Source organism: Giraffa tippelskirchi, chromosome 3 (genome assembly GCF_054371585.1).
Source record: "Giraffa tippelskirchi isolate mGirTip1 chromosome 3, T2T-mGirTip1v1.2.pri, whole genome shotgun sequence".
Classification (NCBI taxonomy): Eukaryota; Metazoa; Chordata; class Mammalia; order Artiodactyla; family Giraffidae; genus Giraffa; species Giraffa tippelskirchi.
The window spans coordinates 104,242,324-104,260,046 of NC_137277.1; the positions used below are offsets into that span (position 1 = coordinate 104,242,324).

The window sequence follows — 17,723 nt, forward strand, 5'->3', positions numbered from 1 at the left end:
ACAAGGTTTGAAGATCTCAAGAAGATAATTGAATTGGGGAGAGTAAGGGCAAGCGAACTGGGATTCACATGATTATGGAATACTAACGCTCAGAGATTCAAAGGATCGGCCAACCTAAATAGCTATAGTCTAATTGGTAAAACCCTGTCAACAAATTCAGTGTCTGCCAACATCTTTCCCTAAGAAACTATGTAAGACCCTCAACTAAGGAGGTTAGTCTGCTTTGAGATGCAAACAAATGACCTATTAAAATAGCAAAGTTTGTTTTAATAGTTTGATTTCTTTTTTATAGTGAAAATTTGAAGATAATAAATTAAAGCATTTCAAAAATCTTATGGTTTTTAAAATGCTTAAAGAAAAATGTGTATAATACTTATAAATTAGGTTATTTGTGGAATTTACAAAAGTACTGTAATGTTTATTTCATGTTAAAATATAAAATATGGTACATAGTTAATATAATTTATATATTATACATATACATAAAATATATTGCTTATTTAATGTTATTAAATACTATACATATGTGTATATATAATATATATATTCCAAAGGGTAAAGTTAGGTTCAGAATCATTTAGTTGGAAGACATAGGGCTTAAAAATTATGACTTCCCATTGAAAAGTTGTTTTAAGGTAAATATCTATATTATTACCAATACAAATGTACTAAAACCAATAAAAATATCCTCGGCAAAGTGGTAAAGAATCCACCTGCCAATGCAAGTGATGTAAAAGATGTGGGTTCTATCCCTGGGTTGGGCCCATCCCCTGGAGGAGAACGTAGCAACCCATTCCAGTTTTCTTGCCTGGAAAATCCCATGGACAGGGGAGCCTGGCTGGCTATTGTCTTAGGGTTGCGACTTAGCACGCACAGGCAACAAAATCTACAAGTGAAAAGGCACAGAAGCAAATCTTAGATCTGAAAAAAAAAAAAAATCTTGCTAATTTCTTATTGGTGAGTTCATAATCAACCATAAATTTAAAGAATTCATTCTTTTCATGGAGGAGATCAGGGGGTTGGTAAAAATAACTTTATTTCAAGACCCCTATGCCAAATATTTTGTTTCAAGTCCAAAACGATAAATTAGAGACACATTCTTCCTATTCTTAATGAAAGACATACCCACAATATTGCCAGTAAAAATGTCCTACAGTCTCTCTTATTTCAGGATATACCCTACAATGCCTTCCCCAGCTGCTAGTCTTAGGTATAAATGAACCCTAAATAGATGATACACTTGTTACCAAAATAACTGTATGTCAGCTAAGCTATAGCGTAGTTCAACTTTGAGTGTATCCACCTCTATGATGTGGAATGAGCTACCATTATTTTGCTCCTGGACTCCTAAAGTTACCTCTTAACTTCTATACCTGCTGCCACTTCTGTCTCAGGGAGGCCGATTCTCAAGAGAGCAGTCAGAGTGATAATGTCAAAACATAAGGTAGACCATGTAACTCCTGTGTTCACACCTTCCCAAAGACCTCATTTCCCTTGAGAATAAAAGCCCACCTTGTTGAAATCACATATAAGACCTTTCATGATCCCACACTGTAAAACTTCAGTAATCATTCCTCCTGGAATGCTCTTCCCTAGTTATAGGAATGGCAAATTCCCTCACCAACTTGAGTTCTTTGCATCTTCTCAATAAAGCCAACTCTGGTTACCCTATTTAAAATTTCCCCTAATCATGACATTTCGATTTTTCCTTACCATGTTCCATTTTTTCTTTTCTCTATATGTTGATATGAAACAAATAGACTGCCAGATACATTTCTAGCAAAGCTGGGGTTTTTTCTTGAGATCAACAGAGAATTGCAATTCTGGGTCTGCAACCGTAAAGAGCCACATACAAATCCCCCCATGGCAAGTGACAGAGAAGGATTTTATAGAGGGGGAAAGGAAGTTGGAAGGACTACAGTAAACAAAGACTGTTTGTTGACTGAGTTGTTACCAGGAAAGCAGAGGAGCCTTTTTTTTTTCCTCTTGGGCTCTGCTATTGGTGCAGTATGTGAATTTCCCCTTCTGGTCTTGCAATTCTATTTAATTGGGGCTTCTAGGGTTTTTTGTTTTGTTTTGTTTTTCTTTGTTATTATTATCATTATTTTTTACATATTCCCCTTTTGATCAAAATCTTTCTCTGAAGTCATCACTGATCAAGAGTCAGTTTTTATAGTTTCATCTACTTTTTTCTGTCAATGTCAGGAATGACATTTTCTGGGTATATTCTCTTACTTTGGAGGAAAAGTGCACAGATTAGAACACTACAGAGTCAGACATGACTTGGTGACTGAACAACAAGGTCATATTCATATAATAACAGGAAGGAGAGAGGACTCTCAGGAACTTTTATCTAAAGTACATACGTTATCAAGACCATAGACATGGGAGATCATTTAAAGCATTATATCATCATCAAAAGTTTGGCAAAAGCTTCCGACAGGCATAGTTTGTATTATCTTGGGAGAGCTGTCTCATTAGATGTTCTCTGCTTCAGTTCTGGGATATCTTCACTTTTAGGTCACCAGATGATTTCTAGTTCTAGTCAGGGCTTGACATTTTCTTTAGGTGTTTTGCTGCTGCTACTGCTAAGTCGCTTCAGTCGTGTCCGACTCTGTGCGACCCCACAGACGGCAGCCCACCAGGCTCCGCCATCCCTGGGATTCTCCAGGCAAGAATACTGGAGTGGGTTGCCATTTCCTTCTCCAGTGCATGAAAGGGAAAAGTGAAAGTGAAGTCACTCAGTCGTGTCCGACTCTTAGCGACCCCATGGACCGTAGCCTACCAGGCTCCTCCGTCCATGGGATTTTCCAAGCAAGAGTACTGGAGTGGGGTGCCATTGCCTTCTCCATTAGGTGTTTTACTTGAATACAAGAGTCTCTTCCTTGGAGTCAGTGGCAGAAGAATTGGTTAGTAGTACCTAATAGGGGCTTCTCCAGCAAAGTTGAAAGAGTTCTTTCAGAAGCATCTTTTCTAATAGACAAAATCTCCAGGTTGTAAAGTGTGATACTTAAGGTCTTGATCTCCTGGGAGTGCAACCAAGATTGCTATACAAAGTCATGGTTGTTTTTTAAATAAAAAGCAAGTAAGGCTTTGCAATATTGTAGTATTTTTTATCAGTTGTGGGTAAAAATAGAAGGCGCCAAGTACATTGGATGGCCTGTCACTACATCAAAGAGTAAGAGCTTTTGAGTTTCAAAAAAGGATAAATCTGATTTAGAGCAACCAACCACAACATGCTTTTGGCCAAGATGATAGGAGAGCTTGCCAACTGAGCCTTAATGTTGATAGAATATTCATCTAAACCAGAGAATTGAGAGTAGTAAGCAGAGTGTAATTGTTGTAAAATAGATCAAACAGCATAGTTGTGGAAGCATATATGCATCTAAGCACCATTAGAATGGGATCACTATTGAGTTCAAGAGGAATTCTTCCAAGTAAGGATAATCTTTTCCATTTTCCAAAAGGACTTTAGCATTAGACAGTTCAAAATGTCTGAGAGCCGGTGGAACAGACTTTTCTAGGCTGTGCTTTGGATGAGTGGGACAAGTAAAGTAGGCACTTTTTGTACCTTGTTAATATTTCCCCTTCAATATTGATTCATGACAGCTATTACTTTGTCAGTAAACAAATGGTCTAATGCACGTACAGTGATGAAGAGTAAACATTTTAGAGTCTCACGTAGGACTGGGTTGTTATTTGGTCCAAAGCAAATCTTCCTCTTTTTCAAACCAACAGTTGCTGAATTTATAGTCTGGTTTTTCCTTTTCTGAGGCCAATTACCAGGTCTCTCTAGCCAGTTTTTCTAAATTATTGTTTGGGGAAATGTCCCTTTGGACCATGACAGAGGTTTGGCTGTGGTTGTTCCCTTTAAGGACAGCATTCATTGAAGGAATATCATCAAAGTGATATCTCTTAGGTTCTAGAGAGTCAAGTTTAGAATGTATTGGCTTAATAATAGCTAAGGCAGGGGGTAAATTTTTGTATTCAATATTCCTGAACATATACGCCACTTCTAATTTTATTTCTTCTGGAAGTAAGGAAGCCACAATGCTTCCCTAACCTTCCAAAATTATGACCTACTCCAGAAGCATATCTACTATTAGTACGAATTTTGCCAGTTTTGTCCTTGGCTTGAGTACTAGCTTATATATGAGCCTATTGGGCCAAAGAAATCTTAGGTAAAGGTGCTGCCTCAACAACCTCAAAAGGAGTTATAATAGCATATCCAGCACATATTTGCCATTGTTACCTTTTAAATAAGAACCACAAGTGAACCATGAGAAGTTAAAGGTACCCAGTGGAATTTCCTTTAGATCATTATAAGCAGTTAGGAGGTGGTCTGCTCAGACTACCCTACAAAGCTACAGACATCAAGACAGTATGGTACTGGCACAAAAACATAAATATAGACCAATGGAACAAGATAGAAAGCCCAGAGATAAATCCACCCACTTGGGCACCTTAACTTTAACAAAGGAGGCAAGAATATACAATAGGGAAAAGACAGCCTTTTCAATGAGTGGCACTAGGAAAACTGGACAGCTAGGTGTAAAAGAATGAAATTAGAACATTTCCTAACACCATACACAAAGATAAGCTGAAAATGGATTAAAGACCTAAATGTAAGACCAGAAACTATAAAACTCTTAAAGGAAAACATAGGCAGAAAATTCAATAACATAAATCACAGCAAGATCTCCTATGACCCACCTCCTAGAATAAAGGAAATAAAAACAAAAAATAAACAAATGGGACCTAATTAAATTTGAAAGCTTTTGCACAGCAAAGGAAACTATAAACAAAGTGAAAAGACAACCAATGAATGGGAGAAAATTACAGCAAATGAAACAGTTGACAAACGATTAATTTCCAAAATATACAAGCAGCACATGCAACTCAATATCAGAAAAACAAACAACCCAATCAAAAAGTGGGCAGAAGACCTAAACAGACATTTCTCCAAAGAAGACATACAGATGGCTAATAAACATGTGAAAAGATGCTTAATATTGCTCATCATCAGAGAAATATAAATCAAACTTACAATGAGATATCACCTCACACTGGTCAAAATAGCCATCAGCAAAATATCTAAAAACAATAAATACCGGAAAGGGTGTGGAGAAAAGGGAACCTTCTTGCTGATGTGAATGTAAATCGATACAGCCATTACAGAAGACAGTATCAGTTCAGTTCAGTTCAGTTCAGTCGTTCAGTCGTGTCCGACGCTTTGTGACCCCATGAACCGCATCACACCAGGCCTCCCTGTCCATCACCAACTCCCAGAGTTAACCCAAACTCATGTCCATTGAGTCAGTGATGCCATATAACCATCTTATCCTCTGTCATCCCCTTCTCCTCCTGCCTTCAATCTTTCCCAACATCAGGGTCTTTTCAAATGAGTCAGCTCTTTGCGTCAGGTGGCCAAAACATTGGAGTTTCAGCTTCAACATCAGTCCTTCCAATGAACACCCAGGACTGATTTCCATTAGGATGGACTGGTAGGATCTCCTTGCAGTCCAAGGGACTCTCAAGAATCTTCTCCAACACTACAGTTCAAAAGCATCAATTCTTCGGCGCTCAGCTTTCTTTATACTCTAACTCTCACATCCATACATGACTACTGGAAAAACCACAGCCTTGACTAGATGGACCTTTGTTGACAAAATAATGTCTCTGCTTTTTATTATGCCATCTAGGTTGGTCATAACTTTCCTTCCAAGGAGTAAGCATCCTTTAATTTCATGGCTGCAATCACCATATGCAGTGATTTTGGAGCCCAAAAAATGAAGTCTGCCACTGTTTCCACAGTTTCCCCATCTATTTGCCATGAAGTGATGGGACCGGATGCCATGATCTTAGTTTTCTGAATGTTGAACTTTAAGCCAACTTTTTCACTCTCCTCTTTCACTTTCATCAAGAGGCTCTTTAGTTCTTCTTCACTTTCTGCCATAAGGGTGGTGTCATCTGCATATCTGAGGATATTGATGTTTCTTCCAGCAATCTTGATTCCAGCTTCTGCTTCATCCAGCCCAGCGTTTCTCATGATGTACTCTGCATATAAGTTAAATAAGCAGGGTGACAATATACAGCCTTGATGTACTCCTTTTCCTATTTGGAACCAGTCTGTTTTTCCATGTCCAGTTCTAACTGTTGCTTCCTGACCTGCAAACAAGTTTCTCAAGAGGAAGGTCGGGTGGTCTGGTATTCTCATCTCTTTAGGAATTTAACACATTTTATTGTCATCCACACAGTCAATGGCTTTGGCATAGTCAAAAAAGCAGAAGTAGATGCTTTTCTGAAACTCTTTTGCTTTTTCAATGATCCAGTGGATGTTGGCAATTCGATCTCTGGTTCCTCTGCCTTTTCTAAATCGAGCTTGAACATCTGGAAGTTCAAGGTTCACGTATTGCTGAAGCCTGGCTTGGAGAATTTTGAGCATTACTTTACTAGCATGTGAGATGAGTGCAATTGTGTGGTAGTTTGAGCATTCTTTGGCATTGCCTTTCTTTGGGATTGGGATGAAAACTGACCTTTTCCAGTCCTGTGGCCACTGCTGAGTTTTCCAAATTTGCTAACATATTGAGTGCAGCAGTTTCACAGCATCATCTTTTAGGATTTGAAATAGCTCAACTGGAATTCCATTACCTACACTAGCTTTGTTAGTAGTGATACTTCCTAAGGCCCACTTGACTTCACATTCCAGGATGTCTGTCTCTAGGACAGTGATCACACCATCGTGATTATCTGTGTCTTGAAGATGTTTTTTGTATAGTTCTTGTGAGTATTCTTGCCATCTCTTCTTAATATCTTCTGCTTTTGTTAGGTCCATATCATTTCTGTCCTTTATTGAGCCCATCTTTGCATTAAATGTTCCCTTCTTATCTCTAATTTTCTTGAAGGGATCTCTAGTAAGGAGCAGTTGCTGCACTTTGCTGGAGCAGCTGTGAAGAGATACCCCACGTCCAAGGTAATAGAAACCCAAGTAAGACGGTAGGCGCTGAGAGAGGGCATCAGAGGGCAGATAGACTGAAACCACAATTACAGACAACTAGCCAATCTGATCACATGGACCACCACTTGTCTAACTCAATGAAACTGAGCTATGCCATGTGAGGCCACCCAAGATGGACGGGTCATGGTGGAGAGGTCTGACAGAATGTGTTCCACTGGAGAAGGGAATGGCAAACCATTTCAGCATTCTTGCCTTGGGAACCCATGAACAGTATGAAAAGGCAAAAAGATAGGACACTGAAAGATGAACTCCCCACGTTGGTAGGTGCCCAATATACTACTGGAGATCAGTGGAGAAATAACTCCATAAAGAATGAAGGCATGGAGCAAAAATGATACCCAGTTGTGGCTGTGACTGGTGATAGAAGCAAGGTCCAATGCTGTAAAGAGCAATACTGCATAGGAACCTGGAATCTTAGGTCCATGAATCAAGGCAAATTGGAAGTGTTCAAACAGGAGATGGCAAGAGTGAATGTCAACATTCTAGGAATCAGCGAATTAAGATGGGCTGGAATCGGTGAATTTAACTCAGATGACCATTATATCTACTACTGTGGGCAGGAATCCCTTAGAAGAAATGGAGTAGCCATTATAGTCAACAAAAGAGTCCGAAAGGCAGTACTTGGATGCAGTCTCAAAAACGATAGAACGATCTCTGTTCGTTTCCAAGGCAAACCATTCAATATCATGGTAATCCAAGTCTATGCCCCGACCAGTAATGCTGAAGAAGCTGAAGTTGAACAGTTCTATGAAGACATACAAGACCTTTTAGAACTAACACCCAAAAAAGATGTCCTTTTCATTATAGGGGACTGGAATGCAAAAGTAGGAAGTCAAGAAATACCTGGAGTAATAGGCAAATTTGGCCTTGGAGTACAGACTGAGGCAGGGCAAAGGCTAACGGAGTTTTGCCAAGAGAACGCACTGCTCATAGCAAACACCCTCTTCCAACAACACAAGAGAATACTTTACACATGGACATTACCAGATGGTCAACACCGAAATCAAATTGATTATATTCTTTGCAGCCAAAGATGGAGAAACTCTATACAGTCAGCCAAAACAAGACCGGGAGCAGACTGTGGCTCAGATCATGAACTGCTTATTGCCAAATTCAGACATAAATTGAAGAAAGTGGGGAAAACCACTAGACCATTCAGGTATGACCTAAATCAAATCCCTTATGATTATACAGCGGAAATGAGAAATAGATTTAAGGGACTAGATCTGATAGACAGAGTGCCTGATGAACTATGGATGGAGGTTCGTGACATTGTACAGGAGACAGGGAACAAGACCATTCCCAAGAAAAAGAAATGCGAAAAAGCAAAATGGCTGTCTGAGTAGGTCTTACAAATAGCTGTGAAAAGAAGAGAAGTGAAAAGCAAAGGAGAAAAGGAAGACAGTAAGGAGAGTACTTATAAACTAGGAATAACACTACCATATGACTCAACCTTCCCACTACTAGGCATATACTCTGAGAAAACTATAATTGAAAAAGACACATATACCCCAGTGTTCACTGCAGCACTATTTACAGTAGTGAGGACATGGAAACAACCTAGATGTCCATCAACAGATGAATGGATAAAGATGTGGTGGTATATACAATGAGGTACATACATACAATGGAATATTACTCAGCCATAGAAATGAACACATTTGAGTCAGTGCTAATGAGGTGGAGGATCCTAGAATGTATTATATGGAGTGAAGTCAGCCAGAAAGAGAAAAATAAATATTGTATGTTAATGCATATACATGGAATCTAGAAAAATTGTACTGTTAAACCTATTTGCAGGGCAGCAATGGAGGTAGAAGTGGGAGGACAGGGTGGTGTTGGGGAAGACTCTTGAGCATCTCTTGGATTGCAAGGGGATCCAACCAGTCCATTCTAAAGGAAATCAGTCCTGAATTTTCATTGGAAAGACTGATGTTAAAGCTGAAACTCCAATATTTTGGCCACCTGATGTGAAGAACTGACTCACTTGAAAAAGACCCTGATACTGGGAAAGATTGAAGGCAGGAGAAGAAGGGGAAGACAGAGGATGAGATGGTTGGATGGCATCACCTACTCGATGGACATGAGTTTGAGCAAGCTCCAGGAGTTGGTGATGGATAGGAAAGCCTGTCATGCTGCACTCCATGGGGTCGCAGAGTGTTGGACATGACTGAGCAACTGAACTGAACTGAGATTTTTGTGTATTAATTTTTTTACATATAATACTAATCACCATTCAGTATGTTTTACAATTTTCTTCTTTATTATGTTTTATAATTTTCTTCTTTATTATGCTTTATAATTTTCTTCTTTATCAAGTTTATCATCTTCCCTCTACATTCAGTCCATGGTATCCTCCAGGCCAGAATACTGGAGTGGGTAGCCTTTCCCTTCTCCAGGGGATCTTCCCAACCTATGGATCAAACCCAGGTCTCCCGCATTGCAAATGGATTCTTTACCAGCTGAGCCACAAGGTAAGCCCAATTTTCTTCTTTATTATTTTTATCATCTTCCCTCTACCTTTAGCTCTCTGCTAGAATGTAAGCACAATGAGGGCAGTTTGCCCTCTAAATTATTATAGCAGCCAAGAACAGTACCTGATACAGAATAGACACTCAAAAATATGCTGTGAATGAAAAATGTGACTGCAGTAACTGGTGAATGGGCAGAGCTTCATGGAGTTATGGTAGGGGGAAATATTAATAACATAACATGAATATTAATATATGAAATATAATACTAATATTAATCACTGCTTTCTGATCTGTACTATAGTGTAACCAGTGCTTACCTATGAAATGTAAAAGTCTTCTATGACTGATATTATTATGATGTAGAGTATATTTGTTTGGATCTTTGTCATCTCTAAAGTGTTTTATAAGCACTGTTATTCTAACTTGTGAGGTAAGTAAAAATTATTATTTCATTTGATGGATTAGAAGCTGCATCTCAGAAATTGAGTTTTTTAAAGAAAGTCACCTAAGATAAACAAACGCCAGTATTTCGCTCCCAGTCTGGAGACCTCTCCAACAGACTCTCTCCCAAGTGGTATCATGGAAAATCCTATTTATGTGAGTTGGTTCATAACTCTTTCGCCACCATCAAGGCAATTTTTGTAGAACTCTCTCACAACTGTATTTTAAAAGTTACAAATGAAACCTCAGGGCTTTCTTTCATCTTTTAAGATTTCCTGATGCTATTTTTTTTAGTTCATTCTGTTGACATCACAGTAGAAAATGTGTGTAATGGTAGTTTAACATGATTGGTAAATAATGTGTTGGCTCTAAACCCTATGACTCTTTGGAGCTGAACCCCTAGTTTGGAGTCAGTTGATATGACTGTAGGCTTAGGGGCTGCTGAGGTGAGTCTTTTCCTGTTATGAGCTTCTGGTTCAGACAACTTATTCCCCAGCTATATCTCTTTGCTGGTACCTGTGCTACTTGTATAAAGTAGCACCTGGGTAAAGAAAGACCGAGCTTCCCAGGTGGCTCAGTGGTAAAGAATCTGCCTGTCAATGCAGGAGACATGAGTTCAATCCATGGGTCAGGAAGATCTCCTGGAGAAGGGAATGGTAACCACTTCAGTATTCTTTCCTGGGAAATCCCACAGACAGAGGAGCCTGGTGGGCTACAGTCCATGGGGGTCGCAAAAGAGTCAGACAGGACAGAGTGACTAAACAACAACAGAAGAAAGATAAACTGGAACAAACTATCACTAATGAGAGCATTTGCAAAGGACTGTAGCTGTCAAACTGGCTATGCTGCAAATAAACACTGTACATATTAGTAACAGAAAAGGCATAGTCTGAATCAGTGTTATATGAATACTCTTAGGCGGGTATTAGCAAACCAACCACTCCATACGTGTAGGCAGTGAGTAGAGCAGCACCTCCTCAGAGCATACGATGAACTCTGTCGATGTGAAGTTATGTTATTAAGGGCCTAATTCTATTGCCGACCTCATGCACCTTCTTATGGTCAAGATTTTTCATTGTGGTCCCTGAGGAAATACCCAGAAGCATTATGTGAGGGGCCACTTTTATTCTCTCCAAGTAGACCTCAGGTACCACCTCAGTTGTTCAAAAGAAAAACCCCCAAAGAATAGAAGTGGAAAGGTGTCAGGATATCAAAGCCGAGAAACCTATTTTATGACACTCAGTCCTCTGGCATTTCTAGGCTTGTGTTATTTCAAGAAATAAACCCTGGACTGGGGGTTAGGAGGCCAGAATTCTACTCCTGGCTTTGCAATAAGACCACTGAATGGCCTTAGCAAGTCACTGAAACTTAGAATTTCTGTTCCTTAATTTGTATGATAGAGTTGGACTGAAAGGTTGCAAGACCCCTTCTAAATCCAATATCTAATTACTCTATGCTCTGGCTAATGAATTAATAATTAATCCTTCCTTGATAGATGCCTAAAAGTTCTAACGAAGATTTCCTGTGTATCAAGAATATGCCATTATGCCTGAAATCCTGACCAATGAGCCAAATGCATGACACCAAGCTAAATGCTTTGCTGTCAGTCCTCACCTCAAGCCAGTGAGGCCAGCACACCTGTGCTTTATTGCTGAGGAAGTTCAGGCCCAGGAGAAATCTGCGTAAGGGATGTCTGACTCTGAGGCAGGTCTCTGTCCTTATTCCTTCCACATCACATGAAAGTGAAATTGTTAGTCACTCAGTCATGTCCAGTTCTTTGCGACCCCATGGTCTATCCATGGAATTCTCCAGGCCAGAATAATGGAGTGGGTTGCCATTCCCTTCTCCAGGGGATCTTCCCAATTCAGGGATCAAACCCAGGTCTCCTGCATTGCAGGCAGATTCTTCATCATCTGAGCTACAAGGGAAGCCCCACACCACAAATCCTCTCATAAACAACCAGCTTTTGCAACTACTAGAGCTTTGAAGAACCACATGCAAAAATATTACTATTATTTATTTAGATGACTGACTTAATCATAGAATGTGGAGTTAAGGTACCCCTGTGTGCATGCTAAGATGCTTCAGTCATGTCCACTCTTCGCAATTCTATGGACTGTAGTCTGCCGTCTGCTCTGTCCATGTCATTTTTCAGCCCTAATTTTACAGATGTGGAAAATGGCATCAAGGGAAGTTTAAAAAACTAAGAAGTAACAAAGCAAAGACTATGACCCATATTTCCTTTCCTTCCTTTCTCTCTCTTTCCCTCCCTTCTTCCTTCTACCTCCCTTCTTTTTATTCATCCCATAGTTCCCAAAGTAACTGTATGATATTACATGTAGATTAGAAGGAATTTTTATGCACTATAAATATTCCTTTCCTCCAAGAGGCTACCTGAGGACTCATTGAATTCTACTATAGCATACCCTCGTTTTCTTTACTGATTTAGATACTACTATCAAGTCCTCAATACTCAAACCAGAAGAATATGAAGCATTTTTACCTTAGCTACTTTTAATTACACCATCTCACTTTCAAAAATTCACCTCTTTGTACACATGGATAATGGGAATAATTGAAATCTATAGCCTTGAAGGTATAAAAACTAGTTTTAGCTACTATTTAAAAGTCATGCTGATTGATTTTTATTTATCAGCTCAGTCTCTCAGTCATGTCCGACTCTTTGTGGCCCCATGAACCGCAGCACACCAGGCCTCCCTGTCCATCGCCAACTCCCGGAGTCTACCCAAACTCATGTCCATTGAGTCGGTGATGCCATCCAACCATCTCATCCTCTGTCATCCCCTTCTCCTGCCTTCAATCTTTCCAAGCATCAGGATCTTTTCCAATGAGTCAGTTCTTCACATTAGGTGGCCAAGGTATTGGAGTTTCAGCTTCAGCATCAGTACTTCCAATGAATATTCAGGACTGATTTCCTTTAGGATGGACTGGTTGGATCTCCTTGCTGTCCAAGGGACTCGCAAGAGTCTTCTCCAACACCACAGTTCAAAAGCATCAGTCTTTAGCGCTAAGCTTTCTTTATAGTCCAACTCTCACATCCATACATGGCTACTAGAAAAACCATAGCTTTGACTAGACAGACCTTTGTTGAAAAAGTAATGTCTCTGCTTTTTAATAAGCTGTTCAGGCTGGTCATAACTTTCCTTCCAATGAGCAAGCATCTTTTAATTTCATGGCTGTAGTCACCATCTGCAGTGATTTTGGAGCCCCCCAGAATAAAGTCTGTCACTGTTTTCACTGTTTCTCTATTTGCCATAAAATGATGGGACCAGAAGCCATGATCTGAGTTTTCTGAATGTTGAGTTTTAACCCAACTTTTTCATTCTCCTCTTTCACTTTCATCAAGAGGCTCTTTATTTCTTCTTCACTTTCTGCCATAAGGGTAGTGTCATCTGAGATTATTGATATTTCTCCCAGCAATCTTGATTCCAACTTGTGCTTCATCCAGCCTGTCATTTCGCATGATGTACTCTGCATATAAGTTAAATAAGCAGGGTGACAATACACAGCCTTGACGTACTCCTTTCCCCATTTGGAACCTATTTGTTGTTTCATGTCCAGTTCTAACTGTTGCTTCTTGATCTGCACACAGATTTAATAATAAGTAAAAATAAACATTTTCTTTTTCATCTTAAACAGCTATGAGTGTCTCAGAAACAGCAAATAAATCCAATAGGTTGCTAATAATGCATAAATTTCCTATAATGTTTGATGTCTACTCTTCTAAAGAGAAGGGAAGTTCACTAATAGCTTAGACACTGAAAATGAAACTCCTTTACAACAAAGTTAGTCAATGAAATCCAAACAAAGCAGCTGACAGAAAAGCAATAACTAGAAATCCAACTTCCAGGATACTGAGTGTGGTATAGGGGTAGATTTTAAATGAAAGTGCCTGTTGGTAGCAAATTTTAAAAAGCACACATGTACAATCTAATTACATATGTGCATGTTTATGTGCATTACATGTGCTGCAAAATCCTATTCTTATTTTTTAAGCATATCATCATGAAATAATTATAACATTGCATATTATTTAAATCTGCTCAGAAACCAAAATAAATAGCAAGAGGTTTTTATAGAGTCACACTTCATTCTGTCTTCTCATTGTCTCAGAAGGAAAATGGCTTCTTTTCAGGGATTATCATTCATCCGTTCTCTTTCAAATGCATGTCTTTACTTTTTGGTCTCTGGAATAAAGTGCCAGAGCCGTGAGGCAATGATGAATACAATCATTTTTCTTTTTTCTTCTCCAAATCAGAATTTCTGAGACTGGATTGTCAACAATAAGATGTTCTGGAGAGAGAAGGACAGAAATTTATTTTTTTAAAGTTTGCTCCGCATTGTAAACCTGAACTCGTTGCTGACATTATTATTTTTATTTTTACCTAACACATTCCAGGCCCAGGTGGAGAGTGTGGCCTGGAGCACATTCAGGGGATAAGCAAATACACAAGTGTTAGGAGGCCTGGATCTAAATATATATCTCTGGAGACCTGGCCACTAATACCTGTGGAGATAAAGTGCTGTGTCCAAAGAGAAGATCAATTATACTAAATACATGTGGAGGGGCATGTGGACCTAGGCCCTGGGCCTTGTTAGCACTGATGAATCTAACAATTTCTAAGGTGTGAATGGAAGCTTGAGTACATGGGCTAAGTAATACTCCTTGCTACTTCCCCTTTGGTTGCTTTCACTGCCTGGAATATTCTCCTCTTTTTCTTCCTTCCAGGACATCAGATCCCACATTCACCACCAGCCACCTTTGTCTAGTCCAGGTCCACTCATACTTCATTTCTAGAGCTCACAGATTCCAGAGGAGTGCATTAGCACTTTACCAACCTATTTTTTCTTTTATTTCTCTCTGTTGCTTTGTCTTTTCCTTTTTTTATTTTAATTTTTTAGCTGGAAGACAATTACTTTACAATGTTGTGTTGGTTTCTGCTGTACAACAACGTGAATCAGTCATAACTATGTATATATCCCTCCCTCTTGGGCCTCCCTCACCCCCACCCTACTCCTCAAGGTCATCACAGAGCACCAGGCTGGGCTCCCCATGTTACATATAAGCTTACACTAGCTGTATATTTTACACACGGTAGTGTATGAATATCAATGCTACTTTCTCAATTCATCCTACCCTCTCTGTCTCTCTTTTTTTTTTCTTAAAGCTCATTTTGCTTCTCTGGGTAGGTGACTCTAGTAAAGAGCATACTTTAACTAGACTCTGAGCAACACTCAGCACATACTAGATACTCAACAATTAATTATAACTTGCTATCTGATAGATTTTTTAAGAAAGATCACAATGATGGCATAAAACCTAAGTATGCTTCCAACTTTATATTCTGAGGTATGAATGATTATAGATGGCTTTCTGGGTCTCACACCATAAAACTTCTTCAACACTTTATACCACCACTGGGGATAAAGCTTTTCCTCTGGATGCCTCTGAGCACTCTCGAGAAACCAACCAGCAAGACAGAAAAGAAAAATTGAAGTTAGCAGTAGGGTTGAACAGAAGGGAAGAGAGTCAAGTCCCACAAACTACTAGGCATTATTTAACTTCATTCTAACAAAAAATCTTCCCTGGTGGCTCAGACAGTAAAGCGTCTGCCTACAATGCAGGAGACATGGGTTCAATCCCTGGGTCGGGAAGATCTCCTGAGGAAGGAAATGGCAACCCACTCCGGTATGCTTGCCTGGAAAAATCCCATGGATGGAGGAACCTGGTAGGCTACAAACCATGGGGTCACAAAGAGTCGGACATGACTGAGCGACTTCACTTTGACTTAACAAAAAATCTTACAATGTGTATATTTCTTATCTCTACTTCACAGGTAGAGTCTCAGAGAGTTTTTAATCAAATGTTTGATCCCTGCGTCAGGAAGATCCCCTGGAGGGGGGCATGGCAACTCACTGCAGTATTCTTGCTTGGAGAATCCCATGGACAGAGGAGCCTGGTGTGGGCTACAGTCCGGAGGGTCACAAAGAGTCAGACATGACTGAAGTGACATGGCACACAAAGCGGGACTGGGGTACACACCCAGAGTTGACAGGCTCCTTAGTTCAGAGCTCCAGGAATTTAATCCTCCCTGGCTGGTGGGTAAGAGGGAAAGAGAGAAGAGGGAGCAAAAGACTGAGCTGTATTGGGGGAGGGTGTGTTACAAAATCAGGTTATAAGGCACTCCAAGCTCTGATCATCCTTGTTCACTCTTGGAACAGAAGATAGAAAGATTACACTTGTTGGAGAAAGAAAAACTAAATCTATTAGAGAATTTGGGGGAGGAAAATGCTGCCTCTTTCAGTAGATTGGAGAAAAGTCCATTTCAAAGCTATTTAATAAAATATCAATGCTTTTCAGGTCCCCTAAACATTTCTCATTCCATTTAATGCAGTTATCTGCTCAACTATAAAGAGAAAGACTTACAAATGAACCACCCAATTAAAATTGCCCTTAGTTCAAGCCAACTCCTTTCAGATTAATTTTCTTCTGCTTATTTAAGATAAGGGTTCACTGCTTTGCTGTCACATCAGTTCAGGGAAAAATTTCCCTTCATGCTTAGAAGTTATTCAGATCTCCTAAAAATCTAACATATGTGGACCACTGAGTACTGAATTTAGAGCTCTGTACAAAAAAAATAATAAAAATTCTCCTTTAAGGGGTCAGATGGTATTTTGACTTTAACACTGATTCCTTAGAAAGCAAAAATTCCCAGAAACAAGAAATTTTATCATGGTATGAAAGTAGCTACTTGCTTTTATATGAAAAAATACAAGTTACTACTCTGTTTTTATTTTTCCCCACCAAGAATAGATTTTAAATAGATTAATTTGCCACTGACGTGTGTGTGTGTGTGTGTGTGTGTGTGTGTGTGTGTGTGTGTGTGTATGTCTGTGTATGTGTATAGAAAAGTAGTCAACATAAACACTGGTGATCCATTTTATGCTTCTAGTTTGATGTGTCCTCACATTTCTCAAGTTCTTCAGTTTGTGGCCCTGTCTTACTCATTTTTTGTATGTGTACCTCACAATACCTGGTACATTGCCATGCTTAAATGTACACTTATTAGGTAGTTAGAATAGGAAACAGGAGTCCAGAATGGCGGTGCCTAAAAGACAAGGAAGGGAAAAGCCCTCGAAAATAGAACAAAGGAAGGTCTGAGGACCGGAGTGAGGATCTCAGGTAGAACAAACAGCACTCCTGGATAGCCCAATTTACTTAGAGCAGGCCCGGGGGAGGAAAAAACATATAAAAAGAGAAGTCAAAGGGCTGGGGCTCTTTCTTTTCTCGTCTTTTGGGTCGGCATGCCCTCTCGCCTCGAGGATGTGTTTACCTTTTATTTTCTAACTAAAACTGAGCTGTAACATGGAGCTGTAACACTGATCTGTCCGAGAGCTATAACACAGTCTGTCTGAGAGCTGAGAGCTATAACACTGTCTGTCTGAGAGCTGAGAGCTATAACAGTCTGTCTGAGAGCTGTGACATGCCAAGGGCTTTAACGTCCATCGCTTCAAATTTTTGTTGTGATGCGACAGAACCGAGGAGATTACACTCCCCTGACACACTAATAACTAGTTTCTGGATTGATTTTAGAATAAAGAATTTTCTTTTAATTTGAAACAAAAGGTAGTAAGTCAGATAACTGGGCAAGGTACACAGATATGTTTTATTTGGTTGAGATATTATTATTTAGATTTTTGCAAGAGTGTCTTTTAAAAATCAAGAGATGTTTACATAAAGGTCCAAATTTTTGTCTCACTTTAAAAAA

The 17,723-nt window shown here is 39.4% G+C and overlaps 1 long non-coding RNA gene across 3 annotated transcripts in view; it reads right to left on the reverse strand.

The window, feature by feature from the left end:
• LOC145541470 (uncharacterized) overlaps positions 1 to 17,723 on the reverse strand; it is a 499,277-nt gene that overhangs the window by 236,055 nt on the left and 245,499 nt on the right. For 2 of the 3 annotated variants that reach the window (XR_014079041.1, XR_014079042.1), the window contains one exon: positions 14,013 to 14,247. The exons of the other annotated variant lie outside the window; for it this stretch is intronic. This is a non-coding gene — a long non-coding RNA (uncharacterized LOC145541470). Of the gene's footprint in view, positions 1 to 14,012; positions 14,248 to 17,723 lie in introns of those variants that run through there. 3 annotated transcript variants of the gene reach the window in all.